Source organism: Balaenoptera borealis, assembly GCF_965194805.1.
Source record: "Balaenoptera borealis genome assembly, contig: HAP1_SCAFFOLD_395, whole genome shotgun sequence".
Lineage (NCBI taxonomy): Eukaryota > Metazoa > Chordata > Mammalia > Artiodactyla > Balaenopteridae > Balaenoptera > Balaenoptera borealis.
In genome coordinates this window covers 198,445-214,569 of record NW_028123798.1, presented here as the reverse complement: position 1 = coordinate 214,569, position 16,125 = coordinate 198,445, and the positions used below count along the sequence as shown (strand labels likewise).

General features: G+C 40.0%; 1 long non-coding RNA gene across 1 annotated transcript in view; it reads right to left on the bottom strand.

The window, feature by feature from the left end:
* The window catches only part of LOC309621397, a 46,059-nt gene extending 30,771 nt beyond the window's left edge, over nucleotides 1-15,288 (bottom strand). Inside the window, exon 1 of the long non-coding RNA XR_014239986.1 lies at nucleotides 1,294-15,288. This is a non-coding gene — a long non-coding RNA (uncharacterized lncRNA). The remainder of the gene's footprint in view (nucleotides 1-1,293) is intronic.
* Nucleotides 15,289-16,125: the final 837 nt, after the last annotated feature.

Here is a 16,125-nt window from a genome sequence, read left to right as displayed (position 1 = left end):
TTTTCCAAAGAAGACATGCAAATGGGCAACAATACATGAAAAGATGTTCAACATCATTAATCATCAGGGAAATAAAAATCAAAGGCACAGTGAGATATCACCTCACAGCCGTTAAGTTGGCTGCCCTCAAAAGGACAAAAGAATGAGTGTTAGCTAAGATGTGGAGAAAAGGAAAACCTTGTGCACTTGTAAGTGAGAATGTAAATTGGTGTAGCCACTATGGAAAACAGTATGAAGGTTTCTTGATTATAGCACAACAAATCTGAAAAAAATCTATTTTAAAACGAAAAGGAAAATCAAAAAAACCAATACCACAGGGCTTGTGAGGAAATGGGTTTAGGGTCCAATACTCAAAAACTCTCATTGGTACATTAAAAAATAAGACCCTGCTAGGGACTGAATGTTTCTGTCCCCTGAAGATTAATATTTTGAAGACCAATTCCCAATGTGATGTTATTTGGAAGTATGTGATGTTACTTTCAGAAGTAATTAAGTCAGGAGTGTGGAGCTCTCATTAATGGGATTAGTGCCCTTATAAAAAGACACCTGAGAGCTTGCTTTCTCTGCTCTTCACCCGGAGAATAACTCTCCAGGAAAGCGCTCGCACCGACAAGTGCTGCCACCTTGATCTTGGACTCTCCAGCCTCCAGAACTGTGAGAAATAAATGTTTGTTGGTATGTTTGTTACAGCAGCCCAAACTAAGACAAACCCTATTAAAAATGACAGTGTAATTATATGTGCTAAATGGTTAAATATTTACCCACAATAAATATGGCACTTTATCATGAAAAGGACCTGCAGTTTGCTGGTTAATCTGGGTGGCAGAAGGGTTGCAGCTTGTGGGTGATTGTGAAGCAGTGAGAGAAGTGTGATTTGAAATCCCTTAAAAAGCTGTAACGTCTGATGTGAGTGGGGTAGCTGTTTGAGGTTTGTGCAAGTGTGTGTTTTGTGTTTTTCCACCTGGCTAGGTTCCTCTGGGTGCAGCTATGCATTCATTCACCAACTGTTTCTCTGGACAAAATTACATGTGAACACAAGTGAGATTCAGAATATGTTCAAATTGTTCCCTGTATGTCAGGCACGTTTGAGCAATACCTTATTGCAACTCTGACAATGTATTAATATCTTTCTCCAACATGGCTGTGAAAGAGCATATATGGCCTTAAATCCTGAGATCCCTAAGGATCACGAACTGCAGTTGGAGGAATTGAACCAAAATGTCTTTAACAATTATTTGTAAATAATTAATATAACACATTATGAAAAAAGGAGTACTAAGGTTTACAGCGTACCTTGGCTTCCATGTTCCGTTGAGTCGTTTTCTCTTAATAAATTCAGTTCTCAGATTAGGCAACCAAAGAACTGTAGGCTTTTGTATAGTTAAATATAGAATATTATAATATAATGCTAATGTAGTATGAGCTTCAATAGGTGTGGAGAACAACATTTTGAAATATGAAAATCCATAAAGGAGGGTTAGTAGTTCCATAGGCACTATAGTCCCTGCTCTCTAACTTTAGATTTAAAAAGGTAATGACCCTGACTAGCTGAGATGGTTAAAGCCAGTTTTTGAACATTTCTTGTTCTGTAGCCCCACACTGTCTTAACAACATCTTCAACATACTTTGATTAAACAACTCTAAAATAAATGCACTCCAAGAAATATCAATAAATCTTTACCTAATTAAAAATAATATCCCAGAAATTTTCATCTATATTTTGAATGCTTCATCATTTTTAACTTGGTTTTTACCCTGATTATGTGAGTAATGTTTTGTCCAAATTTATAAAGTACCAAGAAAAGAAGAATCATGCACATCTCTATCGCAAAGAAAGAGCTAGTAACATTTTTATATATTTACACTCCTAATAAACTCACATGTAAATATTGTTGATTTCTCTCTCTCTCCATGTATATATAATGTAATGTAATATATAATTTTGAGAACAATGCATTGAAAGAATGCAAGATTGGGCATCTGATTTGCAGATGACACAACCCACCGCCCAGGCCTGCTCTAAGGATTTAAATTAGATTCCCAAAGTTAAGGGTTCAACGTATGTAACACGTAATGTAAATAGTAGCTGCTAGGATGCATTTATTGACCTGTATTTAAATATCTTCATAGACGTTATGATAATGCCTGAATAATGTTATGTCAGGAACATGTGCAATATAGTTTAACCATTTCATTGCTATTTAGATTGTAGATTTAGGGCTCTTCACAATTTTTCCATCTTAAAAGTAAAGTATTTGAATGCCTTTTCTATGTAAAAACACGTCTCCATATCATTTTCCCCCCTGTTAGTAGTAGAATTCTAAAGATAGAATTACAGGAGGTTTATTAACACATCTTTAAAAACTGCTTTCTAGAAATGTACCAATTTATGTATGTGGCTGTTCACCACTTTTGATTTAATTGTGCCATGTTTTGAAAGTTTTCCTAAAGGTAGAAAGGATTGTATTATTTTTCACTTGTGAGATCAATGTTTTATGTTTGTATTTTTATTTAATCAAAGGAATTTTCTGTGCACATCATTCGTGTGTGAGATTCAGATTTGTTTTATTGTTTGTGTTTAAATCAATTTGTATTAATATTTTAATGTTATAAATATTAACTTATACAAATATTAACCTCTTGAAGTTTCCCATTTTTATGTAATTTTTCTTCTATCCTTTTTATGTTTGAGATTTTTCCATCTAGAAATCATATATATATATATATATATTTAATTAAAACCCTGTTTAAATTTATTTCAAATTTATTTTTATGTATGGTTTTGAGTGAAGATGTAAATACTTTTTAAAGAAAACTAACTACCCAGTTTTTCATCACCACTTATTGTATGGTCCATAATGGCTTCTATTGATTGTAATACCTTTATCATATAGGTTCTCATCCTAGAATCTATATTTAGGGTAATGCTAGTCTCAGCTACGAATTGGCACTTGTCATCTACCTCGACAAGGGTTAAATCATGTGCTGGTGCAGCTGCTTCAGCCACTGACCTTCAACACCCCCTGAAAGGAGTTCAGTGTGGAGAGCAGAAATGAGGCACTCTGTGCTCTGGGGAAACTGGCAGGAAAGTTCTTCAGAGAGTTAGATACTTTCAGGAGAAGATTTTAGGATCCCAATTCTTGTATCCCCTCATATCTAGAAAAACACTAAGATCTTTCATGGTGAGGTCTGCTCTTCGAGACTAGCAGTAACCTTCACGAGACTAACAGAAACGTTCTGCAAAAAATATATGTGCTCGATTGCATGTACTCCCCCTTCACCGAAATCACATATATACGGACCTTCCCCCTGTCTCTTTGGAGCAGTTTCTCAGAGCTCTCTGAAATGCTGTCTCCTGAGCTATAGTCCTCGTTTTGCCCAAATAAAACTTAACTTGCAACTCTCACGTTGTGCATTTTTTTTAAGTCGACACTAGTTTATCTTTTTCTCTGTTAGAACCACACTCTTAATTTAGCTTTATATATATAATTAGTAAGGCACGGTTCACTCATTCTTTTCAAAAAATTTTCTAGCTTGACTTTCAGCTAAATCTTAATCACTTTCTTAAAAACACTCTAGGATTTTGATTGGAAGGTTATTAGAATTAAAATCAAGAAAGGTAGATATGTCTATAATATTTGGTCTTCTACAGAATCATGGCATTTTCTCTTTTTTTTTTTTTTTTTTGGTCTTTTTAAATGGTATTTTGTAAATTTGATTTTTCTCTACTTATTCATTCTCTATATTCCTTTAAAATATGTTTATTTTAAATTTTAGTTGTTTTTTATGGATGAGATTTATACATATGTTTTCTATATCCTAAAAGTAGAAAGTCAGTTGTTTTGTGCATTTTTTTATGATTCTTGTCCTTTGAGCTGTTATATTTTTAAGGATTTTCAGTGCCTTTTCATTAACTATTGGAAAATCTCATAATCTCTGAAAATGTCCTTTGGCATTCAACAATTCATATATTATTATTTAGTATTTTAATAAGATAAGATTTTTAAAATTGGGGTATAGTTGCTTTACAATGTTGTGTTAGTTTCTGCTGTACCGCGAAGTGAATCAGCTATATGTATGCATATATGCCCTGTTTTTTGGATTTCCTTTCCATTTAGGTCTCCACAGAGCATTGAGTAGAGTTCCCTGTACTATACAGCAAGTTCTTATTAGTTATCTATTTTATACACAGTAGTGTATATATGTCAATCCCAATCTCCCAATACATCCCACCTCCCTTTTCCCCCCTTGGTGTCCATACATCTGTTCTCTATGTCTGTGTCTCTACTTCTGCTTTGGAAATAGGTTCATCTGTACCCTTTTTCTAGATTCCACATATATGCGTTTATATACGATATTTGTTTTTCTCTTTCTGACTTACTTCACTCTGTATGACAGTCTCTAGGTACATCCACGTCTCTACAAATGACCCAATTTCATTCCTTTCACTGGCTGAGTAATATTCCATTTATATATGTACTACATCTTCTTTATCCATTCATCTTTTGATGGAGACTTAGGTTTCTTCCATGCCCTGGCTATTGTAAATAGTGTTGCGATGAATATTGGGGTGCATGTGTCTTTTTGAATTATGGTTTTCTCAGGATATATGACCAGTAGTGGGATTGCTGGGTCATATGGTAGTTCTATTTTTAGATTTTTAAGGAACGGCCATATTGTTCTCCATAGTGGCTGTATCAATGTACATTCCCACCAACAGGTACAATTGGTGTGTGGTTTTGTTTCATATCATTTATGTTTGATATCAGGGTTAAATTATTTTCACAAAACACAGATTTCCTCTATACTTCTATTCTTGATTCTCTGAAACTATTTGTTACTTTTGTAGTCAGCTGATTTTTTTTTTTTTTACTTGCATAGCCCATACTTGATTTTCAAAAGTAATTGTTGAAAATTTTTATTTTATATCCTTCCTTGTTTATTTTTCTTTTGCTTTAGTTGTTTTAAATATTGGTCTTGAGAATTTATATTTTTCCAGAAAGTAGTCAATTTCTTGAATATTCTAATGTATATATACATATATATATATATACATATCTATATAACCTGGGGTCTCACACAAGGCCCCTAAATCCCTTTGACTTTCCTGGCTTATAGAAGTGGGGTTTTTTTCTATGTTTTTTTAAAGTGTTAATTAGAAATTTTTTTCTGGTAGGAAACGATTACTTGCATATCACATAGACCCTTTCAAGTCTTATTTTTAAGGTTTCTTAGTACAGTTCTAGAGTATCCTTTAATACAGTCCTAGAGTATCCTTTATTCTAGGGCTTGTGATTAGTTCCACTTGTAATATGCACACTTTCTGGTGTCTTTATTGAATACTCCATGTATTCAAGGAGGTTTCTTCACTCTGGCTGGTGAGGATTCTCAGCCATATATGAACTTTGGAAATTATTTAATGTACAGTTCTCCAGTAATTGTTCTTTCCACAGAAATTGTTCCTACACAAATTGTGTAATTTCACCTGTATGTGCTCAGATTGGTACTCGACAAAGACTCAGAGGTATCATCAGCCAGTTGCGGACTTTTCTCTCCTGGTAGCTCCCTCCTTTTGGACCCGTGCCCCACAAATTATCGCCCCCTGGACCTCCCAACTCACTGTGTTCTCTCCATTGCTCTTCCCGTTGGAGTCCCTGCCTCTCAGTTCAGCTGTAAATTCTGGACCATTGCAAGTACTTGCCTCCAACTCTGTCTTCTCCTGCTCCTATGTAAAGGCTCAGTACCCTCTTCCCCTGAATGATGACCATGGATGAAACCTAAATCCTCTTCTCCTTCCCCAGCTACTTTAAACTCCCCTCTGGATGTCTCCTCTCATCCAGGCTCAGTGCGTCACAATCATCCATGATCCATTTTTTCATACTCAACAAGATGTCTGGCCATGTTGACTCTATCTCCAGTGGAGTGGGTTGAGCAATGATGGACAAAGAGAGACGTACAGACAGCAGTTAGAGACCATGTCAGGCCGTCGTGGGCATGAGAATGAATGACGCTGCTAAGAAGAGGAACAGATTATAGAGAAGTCACAAGGGTACAAGGGGTTGGAAAATGTTTTTAAGCACAGATTGAGGAGAAATCTGGTAGAGGAGAGGTTGAATTTATAATAAAATAAAGAGAAGTGACCATTTCTAGGTTCCTTAGAAAAACTCAGTACCTGCTATCTTACTGGTAATATCTTATCAAATGCTATTTCAGTTAGAAATACTTCAGGCTACAAATCCTTTAGAAACTATCCTATACATATTTTAGCAGTAGAATAACATAGGCCAAAGTTATGCATTGCAGCATTGTTTGTAATGTCAAAAGTTGGTTGACTATTAGTGTTTATCCCAATGTGGACTGGCAACATGCATTATACTACATCATCCACTCAGTGGACTGCTTTGTAGGAAACAACGTCCTGATAGAAAATTTTTTCCCCCAGATATTGTCAACTGAATATAAGGAAGATATAATGAAACATTATACAACTATTTATGTATTAAAATGTGGAGGGAAGGAAAAATAGCTATTCACATTTGCTTGTATACACATAAAAAGACACTCTGGAATGATACCTGGGAAATCAACCACAGTGGCTGACTTTTAAGACTGGGCATCCTAGGCAAGGATAGGGGGCAGAATACAATATAAAGTATTTAATATTTTTAGGCTCTTGAACATTGTACACGTATTATCAACTTCTCAGGAATGTGGACATTAATTTTTTTTAAACCTCTAAAGATTAAAAGTTATAGCACGATTTCTACCAACAGAATGGAAGTCAAATTTGTTTTACCAGAAAGATTTTCTGGCTTCTCTAAAATGTCTACTCATGAGAATTTTCTGCTGGATTTTCCTTATTTTCTTTCACACTGGAAGCAGTTTTCTGATTAATAATCCTTTGTGTTCTTCTTTTTAAAGTACATCTACCACTGCTAATTTTATGAGCTACGAATGATCTAATTTTCTTACGTTTTGTCCCATTTTTCTCTATGAAAAGTCTCTGTACATTCATTATCAGTTGAAACAATAGTTAGATAATTCATATGGTTGGAGGACAATTATTTGCCTTAATACTTGAAATCTTTCCCTGCATCTGACATATTAATAATGCCAGTAAGATATTGTATAAAACCGTTGACTTTATTATAATAAATATTAGTCAGGAGACCATATCTTAGGACTGACTGTAAAACCAGCAGCCATGTTGACAGTGAGGAGATGTGACACGGGAGGGGATATTTCATGTGGCAGAAAGGAGAGCTCTCTTCCGAGGTTTAAAGGGTGTTTAAAAACATGTAGAATTAGGCCCAGTGGATGGACCCTTTGGGAGTCACTCCCCAGGGATACATAGGACAGGGTCCTGAGCATCTCAAGTGCTACACAATGCGGTGGTCTGGAGTGGTGACTGTGGACCCCTCTGTAGATCAACAAAGAAGATAGTTGCAGCCTTGTGTCTGTACAAGTCTGTGCAAGGCGATCTGGCCTTCAGAAAAACAAATTTGACTAAATGGCATATGGTCTCAGCTCTAATAATAAGATCTTTTCTTGAATCCATTTCTTTTTCCTCTCAACTTGTCGAACTCAGAGTAGTTATTCTGCATGAGACCATTCGCTTTTAATTCCATTCTTCAGTCTCAAATTTTGTAGCTTTTCTCCAGTAAGTACCTGTCCATCTGTATTCTTTAGACAAGGTAAGCAAGAGGGTCTTTTCTTATCAGACTTTAAAGGAAAACAAATACCTTTACAATTAGACTTTCTAAGGTTCTAAATTTATTTCATGTTCCCACAGTAGTATCTTCAATCCTGAGTTTGTGGCATTTTTACCTACTTCAAAGATCACTCTGGGGAGTGAATTTGTGGTGGGACCTCACAGACCCCTGGGATTTTGAACACTTGGCAGTTAGATCTCCATTTATAAAAGTGTTAATAACCAATGAAACAATCAGCATACGGTCCTGGGTTGCAGTGGTGACAGCCAGGAGAAGACGATCTATGGATGACAAAAGAGATCGGCCTTCTGACAAGCAGTTGCATTTCATTGCGAGGCAAACAGAAAGTGCCTGCAGATACAGAGATGCCATCAGCAGGGAGCAGGATGGCTTCACCCACATATGTTATCAACAAAACCGTCAGAAGTCAGTCATTCCCTGTGCTGATTTGTGCTTCCTGTTTCTCCACTCCCTTGTGCTTCCAGCCTGCTCTGCTGAGTTGATGTTCTCCTCTGTGCTTTTTCTAAATCTCCTTCTGGGCCAGCAGGATGTAGGAAGCAGAGGTGCAGTGCGGCGGATCTGCTTCGTATAACATGTCTTACCGCCGTGCAGCTGGGACAGTACGTGTGCTGAGCACCCACCTGCCTTCGCACGGGGGTGGCTGAGATGAGACCAGAGGTCAGAATGGGGACGGTGGTAGGGGTGCCTTTCTTTTCGTTCACTCCCAGGTCAGGAGCTCTTCATCTGAGGGGCTTAGGGAACCCAGGGAGCCTGTGGCCTCCCTGAAGTCATGTATAAAATGTGTTTGCGCACAGATTTTTGTTCAAATAAAATTAAATGCCCTGGATTTACACCTTCAGAATATTTTATCACTGTTCCTAGTCTGTAGAGATCCTTGTGCATTGGAGCAGAACATAGCTGCAGTGATTTCAACACATTTCCATTGTGAACAGTACGAAGTAAAGTAAGCTTTCAGAATCAAGAGTGACTGGTGGCTGAAAATGTTTAAAAATATTCTATGAAGTCTTTAGAATCAGGAGTGTTTGACCTGCACTCTACTGGAACATTTTAAGGTCTAATACTTTGTTTTCCACTTGTGAGCAGCTAGGTCAAGTTTTTTTCCCTGGGACAAGACAACCTAACTATATAAAGTCTCTGTGTCTGGCCTAGGTCAAAGGACAAACTAGTTGAGGGCTTGTCACAGGCAGACTTTTGTGATTATCAGAAATTTAATTTGCAAAGAATATTTATGACACAAAACCCTAAATGCATTTCATTATTGGATAATCTCAATCTACAGAGAGGCAAAGTCTCTTCCTGTGGTTATTTGTAAATACTTCATACAGATCTATGTCAATGGCTTTGTGCTCTTCTAAAATTACTCTCCCGTGACAATGGCCAGGACTTAATGCACTTATGCACCAAACTGTTAAGGTTCCTGGCCAAGTGTGGTAAACTGGTTAAAAAAAAACAACAAACCAAACCAGTGAACTGTTTTTTAAACTAGCTGAAGGTTCCACCTACTGTCCAGTCTGTAGAAATGAGACGGGAATGTAACCTGAGCCTTATCTACTGAGAGCCACAGGAACTAGGATATGGAGGTGAATTAGACTCACGTCTAATTATACTTTCTATTTATACTCTATTAATAATGAGTTATATAAATAGTTATATTGATACTCTCTCCCCAACATCCCCAATCTCAGGTTACAGAAAATAAAATATTAGAAAATTATTTTAAACTGTGGCAGATGTAGGAAACAGTATCAGGCTGTCATGTGCTTTCTGTAGATCCAGATTACCCAGTAGCAAAATGCCTTCAGGGTTCTGCATCAAACTTTCTCTTTGACATTTCAACTCTAGTGATGACCGAAGCCCAGAGCCCCCTGAGTAGCGGCTCCTGCTGTGGACTCGACTGTATTTACTTTACAGTGTGTGGAATAGATGACAGAAAAAGAAAAAGCTCTAAAAAGGAGGAAGATTTCAGGTGCGCAAAAATGGTTTTTTTAAATATTGATTTGGGAGTTTTGTTGTTAATGGACCAATCCATGATAGAACAGGCCCAAACGAGTTTTGAGAATAAAATGTACATTTATTCCCCAGAGAGATACTGGCAGCCAAGTTAATTAAAACATGTGTTTTCTAGGAACCTGGCATAAATTCTCACTTGTTTTAGACAAATAACTGATTTCCAGGCTGGCTTAAACCCAGCGAGTGCTCAAGGAATGTTCTAGTGACTACTGTGCAGCGAGGGTTTCACTATTTGTGCTTCGAGTGTGTTCTGTCTTTAATCCTTAAATAAAGACCCATTCCCTTCCACATAACTTACTATTTGACTTGACACTAGGCTGTATGACAAGACATTTCTATGTCATCACATGTAAAGTTGTGCGTGTGTGCGTGTGTTTTTAAATACAAACAGTGTACACTCTTGTTCAAGTTCATCCTGATTTCCAAGTACACACACACGCACACAAAACTGGATAATTCAGGGTAAAAGTACAATTTCTCATTCACCCGTAACAAGGTATCCATGGTTCATTTGTATATATTCTTCAAACAACAACAACAAAAAAAACATTTTCAAATATATTTTTATTTACTCACAGATAATATAGTTACATGTTTACTTGTCTTGAATACTCCGTGTTGCCTTGCAGCTTGCTTTCGGCAGGTAACAGCATGACTTTGAGGTTTCGCCATTTCTTGTTTTGGGGTTTTCCACTGCTATTTGAGAACACTGCAGAAAGCTTTCCACAGAACCACATAATACTGGTATAAGCACATCCAGGTTCATATTTCATTTCGATCTCTCACCTTCATACTACTAACAATATGCATAATTAAACGTTTCTAAGTTTTCAAAGATAATTTTACTTAGAGTGAATATAAAGCCCATTCACCAAGCAGTTTCTGTGGTGTTTGTCTTATACTGGTCTCATCTTGAATTCCTTAAAACTTTGAGGCGAAAACTTGGTTGTAAACTTTAGGTTAAATTGTAGGCTGTCTCTAGCGCAGCTAATTCCATTACTGACATCGGTGGTAATAACCGGTTTTCAGATTAATCCTACTAAAAATATCTAGCACATTAATGACAAAAACAGAGTTATTACAAGTCAGTTCATAGCATGAGGCTTTGGAAGTCCGCAGGAGCCGGGAGCTGCCTGTCCATGTGTAGGAGCTGAGGTGTCTCCTCGTCTCCCTTCTCCACCATGAAGGGCTGAGAGGGGTTCTAACTCAGGAGGGATGCGGGAGGAGAAGCCCCCCAGCCAGTTCAGCGCCCCTACACCTGACTCTTTCCCGCTCGGTCTTGTCCAGACGCTCACATGAGGGCACCTCAGCTGACACACTGAGAATTCAGTCCCATTTGTCTTCTCGCATCACCACCAGCACACTGGCTGGGTCATGAAGCTCTTTCGGGAGAGTTACAGCCTGATGGCCAGGAGAGGACACAGAGACAGCTCGTCTGCACTGTTTCCAAGCAAGGCGGTAACACCTGTTTGTTTGTTGGGTTCTCTTTTCTGCATGTGTTGAATTTATTCAGCATAATCACAGGGGCGTTGTCGTCATGCTGTCACACACAAACACAGACACAGATATTGCACCGCATCCATGTGGAGCCCAAGTGCATTCCTTCTGAGGCTTATTTACACGCTTTTACGTGCCACTGCCCATCTTTTAAATAATACATGTTTCAATGCCAGTTGCTGTGTTGACCTTCTCAGCATCGTCTGCAGACATCTTCACGACTGCAGCACCCAGAGCAAGCTGTTTTCCTTCTGCCTCAATTGCAACAATCCTATCTGCTGCAGCGCAGCAAATCTTAGCTCCTGGAGAAGCTAAGCCTAGTCACGTGATATCAACCCCTCTGAGTACAAATTTGATGGCTCCTTTATCCACATGCTGGTGTGGAAAAAGAGTCTTTTTGATCTCTTTTTGTGTGGAATAACCTTGGGATTGGATCAAACGACACTTCTCTTTTTCTAAATAGAGTAACTCTCCAGTCATTGCAAAGATTTCCATCTGTTCATGGCATCCCACTCTTAACTGTTTCCTTCTTTGGCACGATTGGATGAAGCCGTGGTTCTTTGCCTGGGAAAGGTTCTACTTGTTCTTAATACCCTTAATAGCAGGTTTTCCACTGGATGTAGCTGAACACATTTTCTTTTTAATCAAATTTCTTGAACATGATTCAAGGTGAAGGGGTGATGATGGGGAAGGGCCGGGAATGGGGAAAAATAGACTTAGCAAGGAGCCAGCAGACGCCCTACACCTGGAAGGCCAAAGGGACGGTGGCAGCTGGGGTCGTTACCCGCATGTGACGCATCTGGCTGCACTTTTCTGGCTCTAGGGAAATCTCACTCCTTCTGCTCCTTCAGCTACTTCCTCCAACTATTCATGTGAGCACTGCGGCAATTTGGGGGGTTGTTGCGTGTTACCAATTTCTCCCCAGGGCTGGTAGCTGTAAGGAAGGAAGTTGAGCAGGAAGAAGGGACGAAGCACTCATTCTCGTTGCAAGAACAGAATGGAGGGGAGGCACCTGGTCTCCAGAGGGACGGTTGGCCATTTCTGCAGGCTCACAGGGGTCAGAAGCATGTGGGCTTCAACACTCAGGGACATCCTCCTGAATTCCACTACCAAGTTAGGGTCCCTCTCGCGGCCCTAACCTCCCACGGGCTAGCAGACATCTGGTGGGTGGCTGACTAACCTCGTCTGGGACTTGGAGCCTGGCTACTTTAACTCATACATTGTTGATGAAAATAATCAATAAACAGTCTACAATAGGAATAGAAAAACATCTTATTTGAGCCAAACTGTGGACTATAGCCTGGAAGACAATCCCTCAGATAGCTCTGAGGAACTGTCCCAGGGAAGCCTGGTTTTCAGTACAGTTTTATATATTGTCAGAACAAACAACATTAAACACATCAGGGATACATTCCTTTAAGGCTTCAGGGGAGAAAACAAAAACAAAAACAAACAAACAAACAAAAAACAAATCAGCCCATACACAGCAAGTCAGCATGGCCTTGGCACCAGGGAAGTGAGGCTTATTATTAAAGGAGCTTCAGCATTGGCGTCCCAGGAAGGGAGGCATTTCATCTTTATTTTTAACATGGACACTCTTTACTTCTGGTCAATGCACTCTTTTCTTTAATACTTAAAACAGAAGCACAATGTATGTTTGATAGGCCACACGCAGGTTGTTCTAGTATGCATAACATTCAACTTAACTCATGTATAAGCCAGACGACTTCCCCATACCTCAATATGTGAAAATATCTTTTATCAAAATCCTGGGTCTGGATGGGGTGTTTAGCTTTTTCTGCTTTCTTTCTACCCAGAAGCTACTCTGCTGGCTTCGATGGTGACTAGCAATTATTACCCTCTCACCTGTGAGAGTTTGCACACCTGGACCATCAGCTATTTCAGACACGATGGGTACTCCACCTAGCCCCTGGAGGGTCCTTGTTACTGCCAACTGCGGAGAAGTCTAGCTCCCAAATACTTCTCATCATTGCTTTCCCCCCATCACAAGTCAGTTTCTCTGGAAGGGAATGTTAAGATGGATTTTGGCAAGCAGGGTGCAAAATAGGTGTCAACCTCTGTGACAGGGCAAAGAGGGAGCAGGAATGGGCAGATGACATAGTTTCAGGTGTCCAGCCCTGAGGAAGCCTTGGCTCAGCCCATTCGGGTTCTGAAGCATATGTGGCCATCACAGGTGTTGTAAGTGCCCCTCTGCACTTGACCATTGGGCGTGGCAGCACTGAGAGGGACCCATGCATGAGTGAGGCTGCCTGAGGGGATCTTGGCTGGAAGATACCTGTTGATGGCACTCCAGCAGTTGGGCAGTGAGTGTTTTCTGGGCCAGAGGTGTGGGTGGCACATCTGTGTGCACCCTGAGTGGTGCCCCATATTTTAGAGATGAGTAAGTGGGGAACATGTTAGAGATATTTGGCTTGTCATCTTCATCTTGCTGCACCACCTAACATGCTACACTACCTGATTCTGGTGGTAAACAGTCATGATGATTAAGTTTCTTTAACTTCATTTGGAATTATTACTGTAAAATAGATTGTTTCCTAATATTTACTACATATTCTGGTAACAAAGTCTCACTATTATCAGTAAAATTAGTTTAGGTTCATTGTGAGTTGTTACCTTGAAGGCTATTGAAATAATGAAGATTCTGTTTTCTCACATTGTATAATCTAAGTAGATACACGCTGTTGATGTAGGCACACAGAAAGGCAGATCTGAGGGAATATATTAAACAAACGTGGCATTCAAAACACTTTAGGTAAAGGCATCTTGGGACCTTGGGCCAAATACCACTAAGGAATGGAGGACTTCGAGTCCGATCTGCACAGAAGGATCCAAAAATAGCCTGAAGCTACTACACAATGAAAACCTATTCTTTAGTTTGTCATAATTCCATCACTGGGCAAGTCTTGGTGAGTCATTTGTTGTTGTTGTTTTTGTAGCTGTTGTTTTGGTTCTCCTTGCAATCTACTGGTGCCACTTGAGAAAAAATTTTCAGCTGGGGCAATTTTTCCCCAATCCCCCATCCCCAGAGGACAAGTGGCTACATCCGGAGACACTTTGGGTTGTCACGCCTGAGGAGATACTAGTGGGTAGAGGCCAGGGGTGCTGCTCAACATCCCAGAACTCACAGGACAGCTCCCACAGCAAAAAGTTATCCCACTCAGAATGTATTTCATCCCCAGATTGAGAAATCTTGCCCTAGAGCAAGAACAAAGGGCTTAAACATCACACAATGTGCATTCTGCACTTTTTGAGCAGAGTATTGGACTAAAACCTTTATACAAAAAGTGAATAAGCTTGTTGAGGTTAGTGGCATTGTGACAACTCTTGTTGAAAGTCACCCCCACGTGATACTGTACGTCTCATGAGCTTTCAGTGTAGTTGAGCTTTAACAGCCTGACACAAGACTGGAACAACTTTGGTCCTTCCCACTTGGTCTATGCAAATCTCTAGGAGGAGAAGCTAAAAGGGTCATATTATCAGGGGGAAAAGAACATGCAGATGAAACAAGCTGTGAGATCTTTAGTGCCCACCACAGGCAGGGAGGTTTCTGCAGCTCAGCTGCAGTCACAAGCTGTGTCAATCAGCTTAGGAGTAGACGCTTGTGCAGTTTAGCCTCCTTGTCCCCAATAAATGTTCATGAACTGCCTGCTACATGCTAGACACGGAAATGTCACAGCCCAGTCTAAAGTAGAGCCACTGTAAGCTTGGACACTCAGGATGTGGTATAGGTGCTGTGATAGACACCAAAAGAAGCCTCAGTTGAGGAGAGCACAGAGCACAGACTAGTGACTGCAGAGGCTCTAATATTTAAACCTTGCAGCTACAAGGGTCCTGCTCAAGTGTGAAGCCAAAGAAGTGCCTGATGAATGGCTGATATCATGGCACTGAGTTTACCAAGAAAAGCTGCCCGTCTAGGGGGCTGAGAGACCAGCCCCGTGGAGGACGTGGTAGAGCTGCCACCAGAGCTGCCTGCATAAGGTCTCAACTTCCTGGTCCCACCTCCCACACTGGGCTAGCTTCCTCACCTCACCTCACCTCTCACTGTCATCTTTTTGGCTGAACGAAAACACATCTATATTTGACTTTTCTCTGGCATTTCTCATTTGTCTGGATGGTTAAACAATAGCATTGTAAAAGTAGTCGGACAATTTTGACCATATTAGGTATTTTGCAGGTGTTTATACCTTTAGTCCCTGTTTACTCTGCTATCTGGAAAACAATGACAGCTAATAAATTTCCCAGTGACCAATCTTTGCAAATCTGAGTAGAAGTTAGAAAGCTCTAAAGCTGTAATTAATTGAGTGTATGAGACTAGGCTCAATGAGGTTCTGAATATATTTAGTCATACCAATCATATCAGGGGAGTTTTTCTCTTATTGTATTTTTGGGCCATATCTTAAACCAACGCACAGCCTGTGCTTAGGTGGCAAGCCTTAGCAACCTCCAATCGGTGCTAGCATGCACACCCGGGGAAAGTCAGAGGCGCCTTTAGTTGTCCTGCACATGCGAGCACCTGGTGGGGGGAGACTAACAGCAGGGAAAGTCTCCAGTGACAGCAGGTACCCAGTTATCGCAGCTCTGAAAGGAGGAAGATGGGGCAAGGACAGCACGCTGGTTGCAGGGAAAGTGCTTATGACTGGCTGTGGACCCCAGTTTGGCTGATAGCAGGCCTGAGAGCCTCAAAGAAGGGAAAGAAAAGAGAGACAGGAGGGAGGAGAACAGTGGGAGGGCGGTAAATTCACCTCCATGTGGCAAAACACAAGTGTCACAGCAGAGACTGGGGAGGAGAGGGGGTCCGGTGAGAGGAGCCTGAGAAGATATGCATGGAGGACGCTTCCTTCCCGAGCCCCACTCCAGACGGGGC